Genomic DNA, 17,431 nt, shown 5'->3' on the forward strand with positions numbered 1-17,431 from the left:
AGGCTGCTGCTGGGCCGGGCAATGTGCCCTGCTTGTTAACAAGATCCTGCAGCCACGGGTTCCAGGGATTCCCTCAGCTCGGGAGTGCTTGGAATGAGTGCCAGCTCCTGCCAGAACCTGGCTGCTCCCAGGAGCAGAGTCCCAGTGATGTGATGTGGTGCCGTGTGCCCCGTGGAAACGGAGATAAGGCAGCGGGAATGTCACAACTGGGACACCTCAGCACCTCCGTGGTGGCTCTGCCCAAACCCTCAGGCTTGGATTGTTTTGGGTCCCAGAGCTGCCTTGGGGCTTGGAAAGAAGTGTTTGGAAAGCTCATCCTCTGAGCTGAGAGATTGGCCACAGCCTTTGGGAAACTGCCTTTGGAAAACTGCCACTTCCAGGTGATCCACCAGGGCCAGAGGGTGGAGACGCCTGGAAGAGCTGAGGGGGTGGAGCTGAAGGGAGAACATGCCTAAAAAATTCCAGAAAATTTGGAATTTGCCTGCTTTGCCTTCAAGCAGCACAGCCACATCCATGCAGGAGAAAGGGTCAGAAAGGGTCCTCCAGTCTCCCGGGAATCCAGAGCTGCATCCTGATTATCCTGCTTGGAGGAAGAGCTGGGGACTCATTGGCTCAAGCCCAAGGGTTTTCCTTGGCTCTGAGGATGATCCACACACAGGTGTCTGTACTGGAGCCATCTCCAAGTACGGAACTGGATCCCACTTCCCACTTCAGTGCTTGTGTCTCTGGGAAAGTTTGGATTTGTCAGACCGACAAGCAGGACAGCTCCCAGAACCTCTGCTAAACCAAAACAAAACAAAGAACAAAACCAAACCCCTCTGAAACAAAGAAACAAACAACCCCCCCAAAACTCAACCAAATAAACAAAACAAAAAACTCAGAAGAAACAAAAAGAACAAGCAAAAGTGACTCTAAACAGAAAGAGAGTAGGGTTAGATGGGATATTGGGAAGGAATTGTTCCCTGGGAGGGTGGGCAGGCCCTGGCACAGGGTGCCCAGAGCAGCTGTAGCTGCCCCTGGATCCTGGCAGTGTCCAAGGCCAGGCTGGATGGGACTTGGGTACCTTCCCACCCAAACCATCCTGGACTTCCATAATTCTATAAAAATCTTTGACAAAAAGAAAACGTTGACATCACCTTCTGCAGTCTGGGCTGGCTCTGCCCCAAAAGCCCTGGTGCCAATGAATATTCCCCATTCAGCTCCATCTCCACTCTCCACACAGCCATGAAGTCCCTTCCTCGGGAAGCTGGAGCACCCTTTGCCCTCTGAGAGTGGATTTGTGTCTCTGTTTATCCTCACTGCCCTTTTCTATTTTTTTCTTTAATTCCCCTATAATCCTGTTGAAATGACACAACCAGGAACGCCCTTGGCCTTCAGGGTGCAAATCCCTTCCTGCTGCTCTGCTCCTTATTCCTCACCCTTCCAAGTGCCCTTTGCTTCCCGCTTCCAGATCCCACCAAAGCCTTCACAGCCTTGTCCAGCTCTTCCCCTTCCCAGCAAGAGCTAGTTTGGAGCTCACCCCTCTACCCAAGTGGGAAGGATTGATGATTATTTCCCCTCTATTTTCTTTTGCCTTTATTATCATGTGCCTTCAGCTCCCAGCCCATGGATGTTGTTGATTCCTGCTCCCTTTCCTGCCAGCAGCCTCAGATTTGGCTGCCCCCTAACACACATCCCATGCAAATGTTGCCTCCCTTCAATTTGCTCCTTTACAGCTAGTTTAGGAATATTACACATCCCAAATCCCAGCGCAGACCTTTGGGGAACACTCCCGGCAACCACTTCCATTTATTGCTGCTCTTTCTTCCTCTTCCTGAACCTGTGATGTGTTCCCACCAAAGCCAAGGTTCCTGAGGAACTCCTAATGAGGGAACACGCAGGAGGCATTTGGGAGATCCAGGATCACCCTCCTCTCCGTGTTTGCCAGCTCCTTCCAAGGGCTCAGATGTCGGAGGCATTCCTCCCTGCTGCACACCCACGGCTGCTCATTCATTCTGCACTGCAGCTTTTCCCACTGTTCCCAGGGCAGCAGTCAGACTGCTCCGTGCTTCCCAGGTTCCCTGGGAGTTCCTTTCAGACCTTGGCATCTCCTCTGCCGCCTCCTTTTCTGTTGGCACCGGGGCCAGTGTCAGCAAGGGGTTCCCAGGCACGGGCAGAGCTCAGCAATTCCGTACCTGAGCTCCTTGACGAGGCTGGGACTCCAGCTGGGACGGACAATTTGTCATTATTCCCTCAATGGATTCAGTCTAAAATCCCCTTTTCTGACTCCCCAGTTCCTCTGGTTTGTCTCTGCCCCCACCCAAAGGCCCTGGCCAAGGATTGTCTCCATGTTCCAGTGCAGAGAACTAACAGGAGCAGGGATTTTCTGCTGCCATTTTTCCTTAACAAACCCTCCACCACCTTGGGGTCACTTTTGGCTCCTGAGGTCTTCAGCAGGTTCCACAAGGGCCTCTCCTTCCCAGCATTTGCTGGGGAGGGATGGAGCAGAACTGAGGATTAGACAAGGCTTTGCCTTTTCCTGCTTTTTTTCCATGATGGTTTTTCCCCAGTGCCCCTCCAAGGGTTAGGATGTCCCAGGAAGAGCCACCAAAGCCGTCCCTTCGTGTGGCCTTTGCAGCCAGCTGGGAGAGCCTGGAAGGAGCAGAGCTCAGCATCTGCCTGGATTTCCTGCCAGTCCCTGGTGATCAGTCCTGGAAACAGAGCATGTGGCAGAGCTTAGGGAAGGGTTTAAGGGGTCCTGGGTATTTTCTTTTAGTTTGGGGTTTTTCTCCCCATGAATTAAAAGAAAACTTAAAATGGAATTCTTCACCTGCTGCTCCCTGCTCCCCTTAGCACCCTCCTGTGACCCTTCCAGCAGGGCCTGGAATTGCTCCAAATCCAAACCAGACATTTTCAAAATTGAATCATAAAATCATGGAGTGGTTTGGGTGGGAAGAGACCTTCAAGCCCATCCAATGCCACCCTTGCCATGGACAGGGACACCTCCCACTGTCCCAGGCTGCTCCAAGCCCCAATGTCCAGCCTGGCCTTGGGCACTGCCAGGATCCAGGGGCAGCCACAGCTGCTCTGGGCACCCTGTGCCAGGGCCTGCCCACCCTCCCAGGGAACAATTCCTTCCCAATATCCCATCCATCCCTGCCCTCTGGCACTGGGAAGCCATTCCCTGGGTCCTGTCCCTCCATGCCTTGTCCCCAGTCCCTCTGCAGCTCTCCTGGAGCCCCTTTAGGCCCTGGAAGGGGCTCTGAGCTCTCCCTGGATCCTTCTCTTCTCCAAGTGAGCACCCCCAGCTCTCCCAGCCTGGCTCCAGAGCAGAGGGGCTCCAGCCCTGGAGCATCTCCGTGGCCTCCTCTGGACTCCTCCAGCAGCTCCAGGTGCTTCCTGTGCTGGCCCCAGGGCTGGGGCAGCTCTGCAGGTGGGGTCTCACCTGAGTGGGGCAGAGGGGCAGAATCCCCCCTCCTCTGGTGCCCACGCTGGGGATCAGCCCAGGGCAGGGGGGGTCTCAGGGCTGGGGCAGGTCCAGCTCTCACCCACCAGCACCCAACTCCTCCCAGAGCTTCTCTCCAGCCATTCCCTGCTCCTTGTGGATTGCCCCAGCCAGGGCCCTGTGGCCGAGCAGAAGGAAAAGTCCTCCCAGAGGGGAATGGGTTTGGGGCTGACCCGCTGCAGGTACAGAGCAAACGCTGCTTTTTCTCTCTCTTGCTTTTGGCCCAGAGAAGGGCTCTTGGGTGGGCACAAGGGCACCTCTGCTGCGGATCTCATGGCTGGGTGATCAGTGCATTTCACTCCTGCCTGTCCAGACTCTGGCTTTTCCTACCACCTCCATTTATTTGTGGGCTCAACTTCCTTTCCTGAGTTATCCCCCCACACCACACCTTCCCCCACAGCGTTTGTTCCTCTGGACAGATCTGTCTCAATAAAAGCAACAGTCGGAGCGTTGAGCGCAGCCCCGGCAGCGGGAGAAGCTCCACACAAATTCCAAAATGTCACTTTGGAAGTTCGCACTTCATCTTTTTTAGCTGCGGAGGGGAAAGATCCTCCTCAATGCAAATTAGCACTGCAGCAAAGATGCCAAAGCTTCTTTGCCTCCCCCAGTCCTGGTGAGATTCAAGACTGCTGCATGATTAAGCCCTGGCAGCTTTGCCTCCCCTCCTTTTTCTAAAACAAACATTAAATTATGAAAATAAATGTAAAAAATCCCTTCTGCTCCCGCAATCTGGATGTTAGGGATCCAATGGACCGGAGTCAGAATATAGAAATTCAAAAGGTTACAGAGAAATATCAGCTCTTCATCCTTCATTTCACAGCCTTTAAATCAGGATTAAATGATTGCATTAAGGCAGCCGAATATTAGAGAGGGAATTGGCTGAAATTTTGCAGGAATACTTCTAGTCAGGGAAAATGGAAATGCGGGAGCAACAAAATGTTTTGCAAATCCGTATTTGTTTTGCAGCTCGTGCATTTATTAGAGACACTTGGGCAATGTCACATTCCTTGGGTTCCCATCATTGTGCTTTTGAGAGTTTGAAGTTAATTAAAAAAGGAGAGAGAGAAAAGAGGATGTCCCAGTTTTCAATTGAAATGTTTGTGGTTTGTCAAACTAATTTTCACTTTAGCCATAAGAAATTCTTCTTTGAGTTCCTGCTTTTCCAAAAATTTCAGTTTGGCTTTAGCTTGGAATTGAGTTCTGGGATTCTGTGAAAAATCTGGGTTTGTACAGAATTCAAGTTGCCACCAGATCCTCTCCTTTTGTGTTTTCCAGCTCCTCAGTTTGCATCCCAACTTTGGGGAGCTTTTGTCTTTAATTGCTCCAGTCTATTTTAATAAATACTCACTCAGCAAATCCGTCCGAGGCTCTCCTCCTCCCCTTCTTCTTCCTTTCATCTGCAAAATCCAGATGAGATCTGCATCAGGGCTGGGAACTGAAGGACACAGGAAGGGACGTTCGCCATTCCCATCTACTTTTTCCTGATGAAAGCCGTGGAAAATTGTCACGTTGGACATTTTGGCCTTTGCTGGGGATGGGCCATGGGTAGGTTGTTGTCCTCCCTCCCCAGAGGTGCTCAGCATCTCCCTGTGCTTGGAATGCTGCCCATGGATGGACCAGAGCTCCATGGGGATACCCTCCATGGAGACCTTCCTCGGAGAGCCATGGGCGTGAAGGGAAATCCCAGTGGAAAATGGGAGAAGTCAGAGGTTTTGGAGGAGGGGGCCAAGGGGATGGACACAGAAATTCCCAGGAGCACTTTTCCATGTGCTGTTCAGTGAGGGAACACCACAACCAATCCATGGGAGAAGGCCAAGGGCCTCAGTTCTCCCTCCTAGGCAGGAAGGAAGGAAGGAGAGATCCCAGAGTGTGGAACATAGCAGGTGCCTCCCATCTCTTCTTAGAAGATCTTAGAAGATCATCACCCAGGAAGGCAGGAGAGTGTTTCCATTTCCTGGGCAGATGGTAATGGAAAAGAAAAAAAAAACCAATGGAAAAGAGAAGGAAGGAGGTGTGTAATGCCTGACTGGGTGAGCAAAGCCTCTGGAGCATATCCTACATTTATTGTGGGAATAAAGTAAATATTTCTCTTTCCCAGGAGAAGACAACCTTCATTCATGCTCCCATTTCCAGGTGGGAAACCCAGCAGCCATGACTGGGATTCAGTGAATCAGCCACCAAGGGGTGGAGGAAGACAAAGAGCCCCCAAACCCTGGCTCCAGGTGGGATCTTCCAAACCCTGGCTCCAGGTGGGAGCTCCCAAACCCTGGCTACAGATGGGATCTTCCAAACCCTGGCTCCAGGTGGGAGCCCCCAAACCCTGGCTCCAGGTGGGATCTTCTGAACCATGGCTCCGGGTGGGAGCTCCCAAACCCTGGCTCCAGGTGGGATCTTCCAAACCCTGGCTCCAGGTGGGATTGTTTTGGGACTGGAGCTGCTCAGTGCCTTTGCTTTGTGCTCCCCACTCCTCTCTCAGCTCCAGCTTCGCTTTGCAGAGACCAAGGACAGCCTGGGAGGGTGGATTTGTGACCTGGACACCAAGGCCACTGCAGGCTTTGCCTTCCCAAAGAAGATTCCCTCCTTCCTGACCTCCAGCTGTGCTCAGTTCTTCTTTCTTCCGTCCTTTTCCAAGTTCAGCAATTCCCAAATGCCCAAGTGTTTGGTGAGGTTGGCACAACCCTATCCCAATGGCTGCCCACAGTGGCCATGTCCCAGGGCTGGGGAAAACATTGCTAAATCCATGGATTGTAGTAGCTGAGGGAAAATCTGCTTCCAAACGTGGATTGTGGAGCCGTGAGGAGCTGTAGGTGCAAAGCTGGAGTGGGAGAACCTGGACAAGGAGCAGCTTCTGCCTGTGCAGAGCAGCCCCAGTGATGGCGGTGACCGTGCCCCTCACCCTCCACCCAGGGTGTTCCTCCAGTCCTGCACCCGCTCCTCCAGGAGGAAACTGGAAATTGGGGGAGGAGCGAGGAAAGGAGAAATTTATCAGCCCCAATTTATCCTTCAACAGCCTCAGCACATGGAGCCTGCTGGAGAAAAATCCAGGTTTCAGCAGGAAAATCACTGCTTTTCCCTACGTGGAGATGTCCCTCCTGGCAGCGTGGATGGATTGACGGATTCCTGGCAGGGAGGATCCCTCACTGCTGACCATGACGGGACTCTGGATCATTACTGGGATGGAGACTTCCCCACTCTGCCCCAGTGCCTGTGCAGACGGATCCTGCTGGGCTCCTGATCCCTCTGACACCTGCGGGCATCCAGGGGGAGCCCCATCCTCCCCCTGTTAGGAGGGTCACATCCCATCCTCCTTACTCCCCTGCTCCCCATCCCTGTTCCCAGAGCAGCTGTGGCTGCCCCTGGATCCCTGGCAGTGTCCAAGGCTAGGTTGGACGGGGCTTGGAGCAGCCTGGGACAGTGGGAGGTGTCCCTGCCCATGGCAGGGGCTGGGAATGGGGTGAGCTTTAAGGTCTCTTCCAACCCAAACCATTCCAGGACTCTGTGCCTCCTCCCCATATCTCAGAGCAGGCTGTGCCCCTGCAGCCTCTGGGTTCCCATCCCAGCTCCAGCATGAGCCAGGTGAGCAGCTGGGGACTAAAACTCCCCCTTTCCTACAAATCATATTAAAACTAACTCCCCCAGTACAAAACAACCCAATTGTTGTCCGAGAAAATGTTTCGTTTGGCATTTTACCCCACCAGGGGCCGTTTCGCTTCACCAAAATTTCTGTAAAGCTGTAGTTTTGGGTCAGCCTCACACTACTGTTTTTTTCTGGATCACTGGCCAAATCCAGGGAACAATTCCTTGCAGATCCCTGCTCCTGACAATCTGACAAGGCAGCCTTGCCCCGCACTTGCAAAGAGCAGAAGGAGGTGGAAGATCTGAGCTGTCACCACCACACCTGAACTGCTGCCAGCTCCTGCTTCCAGGGCCCACAAAACCAAGGGATTTTACAGGAAAGGGAATTATTTTCTGAGCTCCTTTGCCCGGAGCAGTGAAGGTGGGATGGGGCTGTGATTCAGAGAATGGATGTGGTTCGGAGATTCATGGAAAAGCTGGGGTGAGGGAAGGGGAATGAGATGCAGGCAGAGCCCACGTCAGAGGCAGCATTGATGTTTCCAGGAAAGGGAGAGCAGCCTCAATGAGAGCCCAGCACCTCCATTCAGGGCTGCTCCCAATTAGACTGATTACAGAGGGGATCTAATCATGACAGATTCTGGCCTAGAGCTATCGATAATTAAATATTTGCAGTTTCTTAGCGACATCCTGGGAATTTTTTTCCACTGCAGGACAGCTCTGTGCTTGTTGCTGCCATTGCTTTCAGCCAACAAGGGCACATAAATCTGGGAAATTCAGAAAACTGGAAGAAATTACATTGTGAGTTCAACAAAACAAAAGAAAATCCTTTTCCAAGGATTTTAGTTGCAGGTCCCATCTTTTTTCTAGCAAATCCCACATCCCTCTTTCCCATGGGGGGATTCCCAAGTGCAGAGAGCTCCATGTCTCTTCAAGCCCTGTCCCCTGTACAGTGACAATGGGGATGCAGATTCCAGGCAGGGTGGACAGAAGGTGGGTTTTCCTTTTCACAGCTCATTCTTGGATTGATTTCCAGTGTTTTCCACAGTGTCCCTTGGGGTTTTTAGTGTCATTTCCATCTCCATGGAAAGGGACAGTCTGAGGAACCAAAGCACGCCTTGGAAGGAGGGACTGACACCAGCATCTTCTTGTTTTTATATCCATGATCAGGAGCTAATTCCTCCTGGATTGTGGAATGCTCCCAGTGAGCAGGGAATATTTGGGATTCAGAGTTAGGGAAGCAGCCTGGCATCTGGCACAGCATGACCTTGCTCCTTCTGCCTGAAATATGAATTTATGGCAGAATTCCCTCCTTCCTTGAGCAAACTGAAGGATTGGGGTCCACCCATGAACACGTGGGTGGCCCTGCCTCAGGCTGTAATTCAGGAATATCCGAAATTTCCTAAAACGCCATCTCAGGTTGCTGCCTGAAACATCTCTCACTCTGGGTTCTGTGTAGCCCCAGGGCTCTGGATTTCTCTGCAAGATCCAGCCCTTCCAACCTGGAGCCCACAGTGTGGAGCGTGTCTCGTTTTTAGAGGTTCTAACAAAAGATCCCGAGCTTTTTAAAGAGTTCCCGTTATCAGGAATGGAGTCCCTGCGTCATTCCCAGCCTCAGCCTCTCATGCCTGCAATTTCCTATCCCTGGATCTTGATCTGTGCTTATCTGCAAAATTAGACATTGTTTTGCTATCAGGAATCTGCACCCTCTGGGGGGAGTTTTGTTCTGTGCTATTATTCACAAACTTCACTTTAATAAACTGGAGGATGGAGCTGCTTCTGTTTGGCACACTCAGGTTTTCCAAGGCTCGACTCATCCTTTCGAGGCTTTGTCTCCCTGTTTCCAGCGTGACAACCAACGTGCGTTAACAATGTGGATATCAGCTCGAGGGGCACAGTTTATCTCTCCCCATTGTTGGATGCAGAAATCACAGCACATCTTTCTCTCCACTTGGCATTTCCCTATGAATTAATTCCCGGCTCCTGTTCACCATCCCCATTTCCTTATCTCAGCGTGAGCTCCCATTAAGTTGTTATCTCTTTTCATCTCCCAGTCATTTTTGGGGTCATGCCTTTATCATTCCTCATATCACAAATCTGATTGGTGCTGTCTGTGCCTTGATTGAGGCTCTTGTGTCTGGTGGGTTCGGATGCACATCGTTCATGGAATCACAGGATCATGGAATATCCTGAGCAGGAAGAGACCCACAGGGATCACCCAGCCCAGCTCCTGGCCCTGCACAGACACCCCAACAACCCCACCCTGGGCACCCCTGGCAGCGCTGTCCAAACGCTCCTGGAGCTCTGGCAGCCTCGGGGCCGTGCCCATTCCCTGGGGAGCCTGGGCAGTGCCCAGCAGCCTCTGGGGGAAGAACCTTTCCCTGCTCTCCAGCCTGAGCCTGCCCTGGCCCAGCTCCAGCCGCTCCCTGGCTGCTGTCCCTGGCCCAGGGAGCAGAGATCGGAGCTGCCCTCGGGAGGAGCTGTGAAGTCACCCCTCACTCTCCTCCAGCTGGACCTTCCAAGTATCCTCAGCTGTCCCACAAGGATTTGACTCTTCCCACCTGACCTAGATCTCCCCAGTATTTCTCCTGTAGCTCCTTCCACGTCAACTGGGAAGGAGTTGAAAGGTTTGGGGCTGGAAACATCCCCAAGGCAGCAGAGGGTGGGGGGCAGCTCCCAGCTGGGGCTGGGCAGCTCCGTGGGGATTTGCTTCAGCAGATTTCCTGTGTGGAATGACACCACGGGAAGGAAGTGACTCCTCTTCCTCAGTGAGAGCAGGATTTTAAGTGATTCCTGTGTGCATCGAGAAGAAGCTGCCAGTTACTCATATCACACTTTTGCCCTACCCTGCCCTGTGTTTTCCATCATGGCTTCTGCCAGGATATTCCATTCTTCCCCTGCCAATGGAAAAGAGTGAGTCCCAGAGCACCTGGCCACTTTCCTCATGGCCTCCCAGGCTTCTGGAGGAGGAAGGAGCCACTTGACAGCTCAGAAGTGACATCCAGCCCCTGGAGCTGCAATCTCGTGCCTGTGGGGCTCACAGGGAGCTGCTCTTTTCCAAGGATAAAGCCACAGAGCCTCAGCGTGGGCTCTGCTCCTCGCCCAGACCAGGATGGGGCTCTGTGTGCACCACAACCCTGGGAATGCTGCGCAGAAAATCCACCCAGCAGCTGCAGAGGTTCCAGAGGAATTCCCAGCTTTGCTTCAGGTAGGATATCGGGACAGGCTGTGCAGCTTTGCTGAGAGCATCACCCCCGGGGTTTGATTCCCGCGAGTCCAGCTGTGCTGGGACACACACGGGGCTCAGGCGGGCACAAAAACACCCCAGCAGTGCCAAGAAATGCAAATCAGCCAGGCCTCCTGAATGACCACTTGGAAAGGGGCAACGAAACAGCGGCTACCTGGGAGAGGCTTGAGCAGGAACAACAAAGGGGAGGAGAGAAGATCTGGGGTAAGGGGTGCAGGCGGGGCAGCTCCGTCCCCTCTAGCTGAAGCAGCCCTGCAAACCCAGCTCCTGAGACCAGAACCACACTGGGACAATGTTTAAATCATAATCCCATCGCATCGGGGAAGAAATTTGCTTTTAAGCACAATTATGTGGTTTAAAATAGAGGAGAACTGGTTTGCAAGAGCCCCCGTGGCCAAGGCGCGGGTGGGGCAGCAGCTGGGGGCACAGTCCCAGGGCTTTATCCCTCATCCCGTGGTTCCTCCTGCCTGGCATCTGCCAGAGGAGAGCCGTGACTGGAGCGCTTGTGCTCCCTGCCACAGACTCCTCCCCACAGGGGACACTAATGCTGATCTTTCCCCGTCTCCTGCTGATCGCCAATGGCCATCCAGCCCCTTTTTATGGCTGAGGAAGAACAGATGTTCCAGCAGGATGCTAAATCTCCCCCTAAATGCTCTGTCTGACAGAATCCTGCACCTCTGGAGCCTGGGGGATGAACTTTGTGCCTTGTTATAGGGGGGAGCTCCTGCTGTCCTGCTCTTTGCTGCTTTGAGGGGCTCTCTGTGCCCCCACAGAGCTGTGCCCAGCATGGCAAAGACACCCCGACACCCCCAGGGCTCCTGTGCTCAGGAGAATTTAGTGCTGTGACCCATTCCCACCGGGCTTTCCTCACTTCCCGTGATTTCCAAGCGCTCTTCCTCCAAGGAACCCAAACCAAGAGGTTTCCTGCTGCCTTCCTGCTCCCCATCCCTCCCCACACAAGCAAGGCCTCACGAGCATGTCTAATCCCCATGAATAATTTATGCAAAGGAATAAGTTCCTGATAGCAATAAACAGAATAAATACAACTCCCAGAGACCACATTACCGAGCAGAATTCATTTTTACACAGATATAAAACTGTTATGATCGAGTAAGGGGAGAAATAATCTCCATCAATAACATTCCCTTATTTCCTCATTGTTTTATTTGCATGGGGCTCCATCTCCGTGGAGTGCCCCATCCATCCAGCTGTCCAGGGGATGCCTGCGAAGCTATTCCAGCCAGGATTGGATTAATCATTTCTCATCAGCACCCAGACAGTGGTGGAGGCTGGTCTTGTTTTCCTCTCAACATTAGATCACTTTGAGAACAAACAGGGTGAGGCTTAAACTTATTTTCCAGGGACTGAAAACCAGCCTTATTTATAAAAATCCATATTTTCCCGGTTAATTCCACACTGGCACTCAGTGCATAAGACATAAAGCGTCATTATTGGACACCAGGAGTGTTTGAATTCCGAGCTAAAAGTCACTGGAAATGCTCAGTGTCACTTGTGGCTTGATTAGATTTTTGCAGATGGCTTTTTCCATTTGGGTCCAGATTATCTTTTCCCATTATTTCCCAGCTTTTTCCATTTTATAATTCACTAAAGGGTTTGAGAGGCTCAACAGACACCTTTTGAGGCAGCATTTACTGAGCAGTGGCTGCATCCTGTGGATAACTCTAATATCCTCCCTTTCCATAACAACCATTCCCTTCAAATGCATGTGGGGAAGGAGGCCTTCCCTGGTACCTGCTGCTTCTCCTCATTGCTCCCCTGATTTTCTAAACTCTGAAAAGCACAGACTGGGCAGCAATCACCTGAAATTTATGCGTTTCATATTTTGACAGAGATTTGGGACTGGCAGGAGATAAAAAACCAAAACCAATTGAATACTTTGCAACTTTTTAGCCTGAGCTCAGATTCCAGCAAGGACAACATTTCCTCATCAGCACAAATGAGATCCCTCGGTGGGAATCTCTCTCCTGCTCAGCATGGAAAACATCAGGTCCCTCCGGAGGGGAAACACCTACCTCGGCAGCTCTTAATTGCCACTGTTAATTGCCGGGCGGGAAGCGCTGCCTGGCCGCGGCTGATAAAGGAGAGATGAAAAGAGAACAAAGGCAGCGGCAGAGTGCAGAGCCGGGGAGCTCTGGGGATGGAGCCGTGGGGACACAGCCGGGGGGCTCTGGGGATGGAGCCGTGGGGACACAGCCGGGGGGCTTTGGGGGACACAGCTGGGGGACATAGCTGGGGATGGAGCCATGGGGACACAGCCGGGGGGCTTTGGGGGACACAGCTGGGGGACATAGCTGGGGATGGAGCCATGGGGACACAGCCGGGGGGCTTTGGGGGACACAGCTGGGGGACATAGCTGGGGATGGAGCCATGGGGACACAGTCAGGGTACTTTGGGGGACACAGTCTGGGGACAGAGCTGGGGACACAGCTGGGGGACACAGCCAGGGGGCTTTGGGGATGGAGCTATGGGGACACACAGTCTGGGGACACAGCTGTGGGGCTTTGGGGATGGAGCCATGGGGACTCACGGTCTGGGGACACAGCAGCCGCTGGCAGAGCGGCCAGGCCCAGGAGGATCGGGAAAGGCAGGAGGAAGATGTGGAGGGGCTGTGTTTGGAGCAGAGGGTGAATCAGCGGGCTGGACCCAAAGCATCCGGGGGCTGCAATTCCTTGGCTCCCTGCCGTGTCCTTGGCTTCTCTTCCCACACTTCCAAGCAGCAGCTCAGGGATCAGCTCTGCTGAAGGTTGTTGTGGGAAGGTGAGGAACATGTTGGTGGCACAGCCCAGCTGGTTCTGACCCCACAAGGAATGGAATCACAGAACCGCGGAGTCATTAAGGCTGGAAACGACCTCCAAGGTCACCAAGCCCAACCTTCAACCCTGTCCCCAAGTGCCACCTCTGCTCCTTCCTTGGACACCTCCAGGGATGGGGACTCCAGCACTGCCCTGGGCAGCCCCTGCCAAGGTCTAACCACTTGTTGATGAAGGAATTGTTCCCAAATTCCAACCTGCCCCTCCCCAGCCCAGCCTGAGGCCGTTCCCTCTCCTCCTGTCCCTGTTCCCTTCGAGCAGAGCCCGACCCCCCCCGGCTGCCCCCTCCTGTCAGGGACTTGTGCAGAGCCACAAGGTCCCCCCTGGGCCTCCTCTGCTCCAGGCTGAGCCGTGGAATCGCCCAGCTCTGCTCCCTGGGTTATTCCCAGACCACCCTTCCAGGGTTTAATCCCACGTGGCAGCGGGGAGGTAAATGTGATTTAATGCCCAAAGCTGTGGTGCCAAAGCAGGCTTTTCCCAAAATCGGAGGATTCCACAGCAATTATCTGGGATGCCTACCAGGATCAATTCGCCACATTGTGCAGGTGTTGGGAATAAATTTTCCTTGGTTTGTCTCCACCAGGAGTCGGAGAAAAATCTTGGAAAATGGCTCAGAGAGATAATAACACTAAAACTGGTAAGAAAACCGAGGTGGCCTCTCGTTTTTTTTCAATTACAGCATTTTCAGGAAGCAAAGAAACATCTTTATAGTTCCTTTCACAGGAAGATTTCATTTTCCCACCTGGAGTTTCCCTCTCATGTGAACTTTGTCCAGTTCAAAACCATGGGCAAGCAGAGGAGAGCTCCTTGTTTTTAAGAAGTGACATTTTGGGTTTAAATATTCAGGATTTCATAAAGCTACCCTTGGAAAAAAGCTGCTTTTATCAGGTGGGAGCCAATATCCATAGGAACTGAGTTTTCTCCTTTCTCACAGGGTTTTCAGTGGCCAAAGAGAAGAAAAACCCCCACACTCAACAAAATGCACTTTCAAAGTCTTATGAAGTTTTGTTTCTTAAACATTTTGCTTAAAATAGAAGAAGAGAATGAAAAAAAAAGTAATTGAAAATTAGTGTCAGTTCCTCAAAGCAATTTCCTTCAGAGAAACACTGGTTCTTGAATTAAAAAAGACATTTATTTTGGGAATATTTTCATGCTCCTCTGATTAGCACCATCTAAACAAACACTTGTTCCTGAGTGCAGGACAAACCAGGCAAACCCACAGATATTGGGGTTTTTACACCCCCATTTTACAGCACTGGATCTGGCTCCTCTCTGTCCTCAGCCACTGTTTGAAAATCCCAAGGGCATTTTCCTGGGGGAATTGTGTTCATGACCCACCTCAAACCAAAGTTCTGTTCTTCTGGGACATTTCCTGATGCCACAACTTTTCCGTGTAGAGCAGGGATGGATTTAACAGCTCCTGCCAGGAATCTGTTCCCAACCCTTTGTAATTCCTTCCCTCCCATTTTGAGGAGCTCATCTGGGCACTGCTTTTACCGCCAAGGAAGCCTCGGCCACTTTGACCTTGTGTTCCTCCACACCAGGATTGGCTTCTGGATGGTTTTATCTCAAAATAGGGCCTAAGAGGATTGGTCTGTGTTCTCTTCTGGAGGTTGCCGGTGCTCTGGGTTCCTCTGAAGGAGCAGCTCAGGTTTGTGTGGCATCTTTAGTTCCTCACCTCGTTAACAGCACTTCGAGGGTGTGACAGGCTGGGAGAGCTGGGGGTGCTCACCTGGAGAGGAGAAGGCTCCAGGGAGACCTCAGAGCTCCTTGCAGGGCCTAAAGGGGCTCCAGCAGAGCTGGAGAGGGACTGGGGACAAGGCATGGAGGGACAGGACACAGGGAATGGCTTCCCAGTGCCAGAGGGCAGGGCTGGATGGGAGATTGGGAAGGGATTGTTCCCTGGGAGGGTGGGAAGGCCCTGGCACAGGGTGCCCAGAGCAGCTGTGGCTGCCCCTGGATCCCTGGCAGTGCCCAAGGCCAGGCTGGACATTGGGGCTTGGAGCAGCCTGGGACAGTGGGAGGTGTCCCTGCCCAGGGCACTGGATGAGCTTTAAGGTCCCTTCCCACCCCAACCATTCCATGGTTCTGTGCTCCCAAGGCTCCTCTGCCCTTGCAGGTCTGTCTGAAGGGCAGGATGGGGACAGGGCACGCTCCCTCTCCCCGGACAGTCCCACACCTGCCCAGGGGCTCTGCCCCAGGGTGAGCATCCCTCCCACAGCCCCTCCTGGGATGTGCTTTGCAGCAGAATTCAAAGTAGCTTTTTTCCCTCTCCGAAAGGATGATCAAAGCCTCTCTCCCCTGAGCTGATTCCAGCAATATTCCTCATCAAAAAGCAAGGGAAGAAAAAAGAACATATTTGCCTATGGTTGTCTTCTAAATAAATCCCCCTCTCTCAGGAGGCTCGGGGCTGCTGTCTCACCCCCAATCAGCTCCGGGGCTGCTGGTAAAATTCTTCTTTTCTCTTCAGCACCTCCAGAAAAAGAATCCCCCTATTGTCGGAATTGGAGATGTTTACATCTGCTTATCTTCCCTCTGATCTCAGGATTCCTGTAACATTCCAGCTCCCTGTTTAGCTGTATCATTAGTTCTGCACAGATGACTGAGAAAAGCCTCCTTGCAGTGCCAAAACCAGCCCAGCATCCCAGAGCATTCCCACCTTCCTCTCCTCTGGCCTCAGCTCCCTTTATTTATTTCTCTGGCCAGGCTGGGGAAGGATTCCTGCCCTGGTTGGACTGAGCAGCTCTTGTGGCAGTGGCTGCAGCCAGACCCTGCTCCTCCTTGGTGAACCTCTAAGGCTGCATGGACAGATCCCACAAAACGTGTTATTCCTACTAAAATTCCTCTTCCAGAGGCACTTCACTGTTTCTTTTCCAGGCACCTGCCTGTGCTGGAGCCCTGCATCCATTGAAATGGCAGTTTCCTTCCGTCCCCGTGCTGATCAGGCAGAGGGAAGGGCCAGCTCTGGCCTCAGAGCTGAACAAGCCGTGCCTGATGTCACGTCAGCTCCCTCACAGGACATTTGTAACCCACCACGGAGCAGAAACAGGTTTGAAATCCAGAAATGCAGGGGCCCCTGGGGCACAGCTTCAGCCAGGGCTGTTCCTACTCAGGTGTAAAATTGAAATGATTTAAATGCGACAGAGCTGAGACAGAATAGATCATCCCAAAGCCTTGTTCAGCTCCCTTGGACCCAAAGCCATTCCAGGACTCCGAGATGCACTGAGGGACATTTTTAGAGTCACCTGTGTCCACACCACCAGGCTGGAGCATTCCCAACTCCTGCCGGTCCTCAGGGATCCCACACTGGTGTCCACTGGGATCCAACCTGGCACACATCCCTTGGGAAGAGACAAGGAGCTGGAAAGTTGTGTCTGACTCTTTTCTCTGTTGGCCCAGCAGGCCCTGAGAGACCCCAGAGCTGGGTCCCACAGAGTCACACCTGGGGGTGGTCTGGGAGAGGTGTCCTGGTGCATCCAAGCCTGGTGGAAACACCTTCAGTGATCCCATGTCCGTGTGGGACACCCTGAGCAGTCCCTGGCACACGGCCCAGCCCCGAACACCCCTCCAGGGCCATCTGGCAGGAATTTGGGGATGGAATCTCCCTGTGTTTCCTGCCTGAGGGGAGCTGCATCACCCCAAGGGCACGGGGAGTTGTCCAGTGCCCCAGTCTGGCTGTGAGCTGACCACACACTGCCCACCAGTAACACCAGTTACACCACCAGGTAATCCCACAGCATGGATATTCCTCAGAACTCACTAAGCAGAGAGTGTCAAAGGAAAACCATCTTTCTACCAGTCCCACCAGTGCCTCATATAAAGCCAAAATCACCTTTTTTCCCCTGTCCTGGATGCTGCGAAATCCCACCCCAAGGTGCTGGCCTGGCAGTGACATCCAGCACCGTCACCTTCCCCTGCTCCCTGCCGGAGCTGGAGCCTCCAGCAGCTCCAGGTGCCCTGCCCCAAACCATCCAACACTCATCTGCTGGTGAGAAAACACATTTTAATGGAGCAGCCCCACTCCCGGGAATTATCTCCGGCGGCAGAGCTGCCTGCTTTTATCTGTACATCCATCCTGCCAGGCCTGATGCTATCTGCAAATTTCACGTTTATTTTTAGATAATTGATAGAAAAGTTGAAAAGTACAAAGGCTTCAGTGTTTCCTTGCGATCCCACCAGAAATGTCCCCATTCAGTGACAGTTTCGTGTTGATTACTCGTGTTCGAGAGTCTGTTGTCGCTTCCCAACCCATTTCACATGGATTAGGTAATGCCCAATATTAATGTTTAAAAACAG

Source organism: Corvus hawaiiensis, chromosome 18 (assembly GCF_020740725.1).
Source record: "Corvus hawaiiensis isolate bCorHaw1 chromosome 18, bCorHaw1.pri.cur, whole genome shotgun sequence".
Lineage (NCBI taxonomy): Eukaryota > Metazoa > Chordata > Aves > Passeriformes > Corvidae > Corvus > Corvus hawaiiensis.